Genomic DNA, 6,343 nt, shown 5'->3' on the forward strand with positions numbered 1-6,343 from the left:
GCGGATGGTGGCTGGATGGAGGATTGTGCAGCTTCCGGGGCCTCCGCTCTTAGTCTTTTTAAGATGTGATGGCATTTCAACGTTCTTCGAACATGCTCGATAGCCGCCTCGGTTCTCTGCCGGTACTTAGCTGCAAGAGCCGGCAGCAGAGGCATTACGCGATACAAGCTGACCTCGACCATTGATAGTGCTAGTTCCTCCGCTTTCCAGCGGCCACTGATGCGGAGAGGTCGAGCAGGCCGTGTACGGAGATCAATGGCATTGTAATCGCTCTGCCCACCTGGCTCAGAGAGTGACAAGCCGGCCGCTGAAGGTGAATCGTCAGTACAAACCACCAAATTGACCAAGCCCCCCGCAGCCACCGACGAAACACCAAAATAATCATGTAGCTGCTGTGCAGCCATGTGAACCATATCAACCCCAGTAGCGCTCGGCGCCCCGACGGAATCAGCTAAAGGGACATGAGCCTCTACAAGAGCGTGCAACCCCAAAGGCAAACTAAGAGAGTCATGCAAAGCAGGCTGCTGCACGGCTGCAGCAGCCCCAACATCATCGTCAGTAACCTCAACAGCACCTACGGCATCTGGCTAACCACTCGAGATGTCATTCGAAACTGAACGATTTGTAGGCACCTGGGACTGGCCGCGCTCCCTTTTCCTCAGACGCTTTGTTGAGTGCGAGGAAAGCACTTGCGAACTTGATTCAAGTCTCCCACACGTTAGGCATTTCCACACCATCAGGGCAGCATGCACATCACGACAATACTGTTCAAAACGTGCACAGATCTGACATGGTAAAATTCCGCGGGAAGTTGTGCTTTTGCCTACAACAAAGTCATGACCAAACTTCGTGGAAGCCAGTTTCGTCCAAACCTGCATCCGCCGGGCCGAGCAAAAAAAAGAAAAAAATCCTGCTGCTGTACTGACTGTATTGCACCTTAACTGCAATGCAACACACGTTTGCCAGGGAGTGCCCCAAGGCAAGATATATAAATATATATACTACACCACTATAACCACTTAACTTTGACTATACTCAATGCACCACACACGTCTGCTAGGGCGTTCCCCAAGACAGAAAAAAACACCCGTAAAATAAAAATATTGCTCGGCCGAGAATCGATTGTAGATTCCCCCAAAAATAATAAAACACCAGAACAAAGAAATTGAAGAAGGAAAGCAGACAAGTCCAATAGGAATTGGAGATCTCTGTGAAGAATCAGAGGCACTGTTGAGGGCAAAAGAAGCACCCGGGCCAACCAGCCAACTATGAGAGGAGCAAGGACCCACCTCGGTAAACCGAGGGCACTGTTGCGGGCGAAGCACCCGGGCCAACCAGTGAACCCAAAAAGGAGCAAGCTCCCACCTCGGTTACCAGAGGGCGCTATTGCGGGCGAAGCACCCGGGCCAACCAGCGAACCCAACACAAACGGAGCGAGGTCCCACCTCGGTAAACCGAGGGCGCTGTTGCGCGCGAAGCACCCGCGCCCACCAGCGAACCCAGAAAGGAGCAAGCTGATGCCCTCGTAAACCGAGGGCGCTGTTGCGGGCGAAGCACCCGGGCCAACCAGTGAACCCAATTAGGAGCAAGCTCCCACCTCGGTTACCAGAGGGCGCTATTGCGGGCCAAGCATCCGGGCCAACCAGCGAACCCAACACAAACGGAGCGAGATCCCACCTCGGTAAACCGAGGGCGCTGTTGCGCGCGAAGCACCCGCGCCCATTAGCGAACCCAGAAAGGAGCAAGCTGATGCCCTCGGTAAACCGAGGGCGCTGTTGCGGGCGAAGCACCCGGGCCAACCCGTGAACCCAAAAAGGAGCAAGCTCCCACCTCGCTTACTAGAGGGCGCTATTGCGGGCGAAGCACCCGGGCCAACCAGCGAACCCAACACAAACGGAGCGAGGTCCCACCTCGGTAAACCGAGGGCGCTGTTGCGCGCGAAGCACCCGCACCCACCAGCGAACCCAGAAAGGAGCAAGCTGATGCCCTCGGTAAACCGAGGGCGCTGTTGCGGGCGAAGCACCCGGGCCAACCAGTGAACCCAACACAAACGGAGCGAGCTCCCAACTCGGTACACCGAGGGCGCGGTTATGGGAAAGTTCCCGGGCTGCCCAGCGAACCCGTTGAGAGAATCTCCCTATTGCACTAGGGGCGCTGCTTTGGGCTCGGAGCGTGGGCCTACAGCGAAACCTTGGAGGCAAGCCTTCCTCCTCTGGCGTCCCAAAGGCGTTGCTTCAGGCTGAAGCCCAGGCTACAACGAGACCCGCAGTGCGTTCAATGCTATTTAGAGCAGGGCTCAGAGCAGCAGGCCCACACACAAATGCGTTTGTAACGCGAGGGAGTTTATAGCCTCGGTCTGCTGAGGCGAAATGGCCAGGTGGACGAACCACTGCGAAATAATGCGTACACCTCTATTTCCATACACTCCAAGATTCCGTGGGCCGAAGCCCACGCAGCCGCAGCTGCAGACACAAAAGAAAGCGGCGCGTTCCCAGTCAAAACGTACTACAGAAAAGATACCCGTAGTTTGTAGTTTGTCGTATTTTTGGCATGTCGTAATTGTGTTGTCTGTCTTGTGTAGTAGTTCTGTTGTCTGCGTTGTGTAGTGTATAGCATTTCTGTAGTCTGTCTTATATAGTGTAGCGCATGTCTGTATTCTGAATTTGTCCTTCTGTAGTCTGTCTCCTGGCATGTAGTATTTGTGTAGTGCGGTGCATTTCTGTAGTCTGCCTCGTTAAGTAGTTGCTTTTGTTAAATTAACATGCAGCTGCGGAGCAGCAGTCCAGCTCTGCATTCCATGCATTCTTAAGTATGGCCATGCACATCAAAAACACCTTACTTGGGGCAAACCTTTTATTAGCACAATACCCCCGGCTAATGACGTTCCTTTTTCTTCTTCTTGTGCAAGTTCGGCATGCCCTAACTGAAGAAAAAGAGAAAGACTGTGATGCTACATGCCCATAAGAAATACACGTAAACTTTGAAGAACTCAAGTATGCAATGTGTCAACAAAATGTCACCTAGCTGTGCAGACCACTGCAGAATTTGGCAGACATCTGTTGACTGCGACGACACATTTCACATGCACTGTATAGCTCAAATGACCAATTATGAAGAAAACTACACCATGTTTATGAGCAAAATATGCTTCCTTGATAACAGGTAGTGAACTCTCACCTATCCTGATTTTGTTAACTTTGCAATTGGGTCAACTTGGCTTCTCTACGGTCCTAGCAAAAATGTGCATAGCTCCAATGGGGCCCAATGCTTGTTGGTCGGAGGTACTTATTTGTGCACCAATTAATACAGACATCAGGCATTCGCAGCTCGTAGATTTAAGCTATGCAATGCTCGGCAGACTGCATTGCAACATGCGATGTTCCTTTTGCTCGCCTCTCACTGACAACATATCAGAAGAGCTCAACATGGAAGACAATAACCACACCCATGATCACAATCATTACCTGCTACTGTGAGGCTAAACAAATTATAAGAGCCAACCACTTAATTTTGCCTAAACTGGACAGAAGATTCAAACGTGACCATGACAAGATATTTACCGCTGCAGGTCACAGTCCTCGCCAGGTGCCTAGCCACCTTTTTTGTGGCGCTTCTGGAGCTCATCGGCAGGGCAGGCCTTTACCTTGAAGTAGTGCCACAAGGAATCTGCAAAATTAGGTAATAGGTAATATCAGCGTGGTTAAATATCAATATTACAATTTTACTTGGTGCAAAGCTACAAACACCCATCCATAATACTACAGTTAAGATACAACCTGCAAAGCAATATAGGAACAAAATGAAAGCAAGAACAATGCATGTAGCATCAATGACCGATACAACTCAACTATTTGCACAATTACTTTAAGGGGATGGGGAATTATAACCATGTAGACGACAAAACATTTCATGCAATTAGAAATTGTGACACTGTTTGCACTATATACTACAGAACCTAGTGCAATATGGGTTGCAAGGTAAGTTTGCATCGATTATAGACATCATAAGGCTGGTTACTTCCGCTGTAGGACAAAGTACTGCCCTATTGATTTTCAATTATCACTGTTTCGCTCTACATCCAGCCATCTGCCCTGCTTCAAGCATATTAACCTTATCTCCCTACCGAATTCTTTTCTGTTCAAAGCTTACAGTTTCCTCCTCTCTTAAACTGCTCCGCTGCTCAAACTGACCATAAGTTCCTCTTATACCTTAGTTACTCAGCTGGCTTAACCACGATCACCGAACTTAACCATGGTTAACCGCCAGTCGCGGTTCGCTGCTGTTACACAGCTCAGCGCCGTTCTCGGTTACGGCAGCTATTGCCCATTAAGTACAATAGCCGAAGCGACGCAGTGATTGGCGGAATGAAGCTGCATTTACAAATATCCTATTTATAAATAGTTCCCGGAGTGTCGTCCGACGTCACGTGCATGACTAAACTTGTCTTTGCCCTTTATGTCACACTTTCTTTTGCCGAAACATTATAGTATGCTGTAGACAACGAATAAACCAACCTAATGTGCTGTTCTGCCCAACGGCTGGAAAATTGCATCCTGCAGTAGCAGCTCGGCAATGTCTTTTGCCTTGGTTGTTAATACCGTGGACAAAACACTAATAAAGTTCATCGATCATGCACACTTAAATTTGTGTGACTAACCTCTCGCTGTCATCGGAATGGTACAATGCCCTGTCGACTATTTGCAATGACATTAGTCTTCTCAACCGTCCGTCCGCCACCAATACATTTGTCTGAGACCATGCAGAGGGCCAACTATGGCCCTTCACACCTGATCCGACAATATCCTTCTGGGTATAACTGTCTGAATGCAGGGTAATAAGCGAAGAAATAGACAAAGTAATAATGGAGGTAGTATTTCAACAGTTGAGCACTTTCATGCCCCAATTATTCTTGTTGCAAAGACGGACAGCACATGACATTTATTTTGGCAACTAGTCTCAGTGTCATCCCTATGAATGACGTATAATCCCCTTCCTTGTATTGATGATGCACCGAGTGCCTCGTTTTGGCCTCCTACTTTTGTTGCCCTTTGACGGTCTGTGCATCCAGTATACTTACAAAAACACTTTTCGCTGCACTCGATGGTATTTATGATTTTAATTTGATGCCATTAGACTTCATCAATGCGCCGGTCACCTGCGAGTTTAGTAGACATTGAATTCAACAGTTAGCAACGAGATATATACATGGCTGCTTAAACGATGTAATTTTTGGGATGACATTGTCCACTTTAAGTCTTGCGTTGCACTGCACACATGGTGGCATTTTGCTGAACTCCGAAACGTGCTGCGCAGGGACATCTCTTGTGCTACTTCTTACTTATTTCTTGGGCAAAGAGGTCATCAAACATGATCCCACAAATACTGTGATGGTCGAGTATTTCCGGCTACCCATCTTTCAAGCATCTGAAGAGTTACCTGGCCTCGTGCTAATATCTTCACCACTTCATTTACTGCTTTCTGCTTTGGAGACATTGTACACATTTAGACAAGCATTGTTCACAAGGATGTGGCTTTCGAGTTGATATCTCTGAGCAATTCTGCCTTCTATCAAGTGAAATGCTTTTCAAATGCTTTTCCAACACACACATTTGTCAGCACTAACAGGTTGATACCGACTCAACAGGTGATATATTGAGCGCGGTTGACATGCAGTTTTGCAAATACAAAGAGCCCATCTATGCCCATGTGAGTTGCTTCCTTATTATACCAGAGCAGATTTGTCCAGTCATGGAGGAGGAATAATTAGACATCTTCACTACGCACTGTTTTCGCTCATAATATTATGGGCACCTGTTCACCGGTGTCATAGACCATGCCACTTACTGGCTAGTCAACTTTAGTAATTTCCGTAGTCACCTCGCAGAATGGGTCAAAAGGGGAGAAGATTATGACTCCGTCAATGTATGCTAAATAAATACTGTCAACACGCTGATGCAGACTGCATTTCTCAGCTACCCTTTCAATACGACGGAGGCTAACACCAATAATATTGAGAACTGCGTCACGTCGGTGTGACTGCCTTTTCCTGACACCACCAAGCTCAGAGAGAAAGGAAAAGACATGCCCTTGCAGTCTTTTTGGCACAGTGTGAACTGCTATTGGGTGAATAACATTTTTTTGCGTGTCTTGGCCTGCTTTGAAAGCAGAGCGATTATATGGGCCACTACGTCTGCATGTTCTGAGCAGCCTGTAAACCTTTTATCTTTTATGTCACACATAACGACCTTACTTCCGCAAGCACTGAGTGTGCATGAGCACTCCATCGTGGTCATGAATGATTCTATTGGCTAAAAATCCAAGATAGATGGATTTATTGACAAGA

This window comes from Amblyomma maculatum, chromosome 10, assembly GCF_055883805.1.
Source record: "Amblyomma maculatum isolate TAMU_Amacu chromosome 10, ASM5588380v1, whole genome shotgun sequence".
NCBI lineage: Eukaryota > Metazoa > Arthropoda > Arachnida > Ixodida > Ixodidae > Amblyomma > Amblyomma maculatum.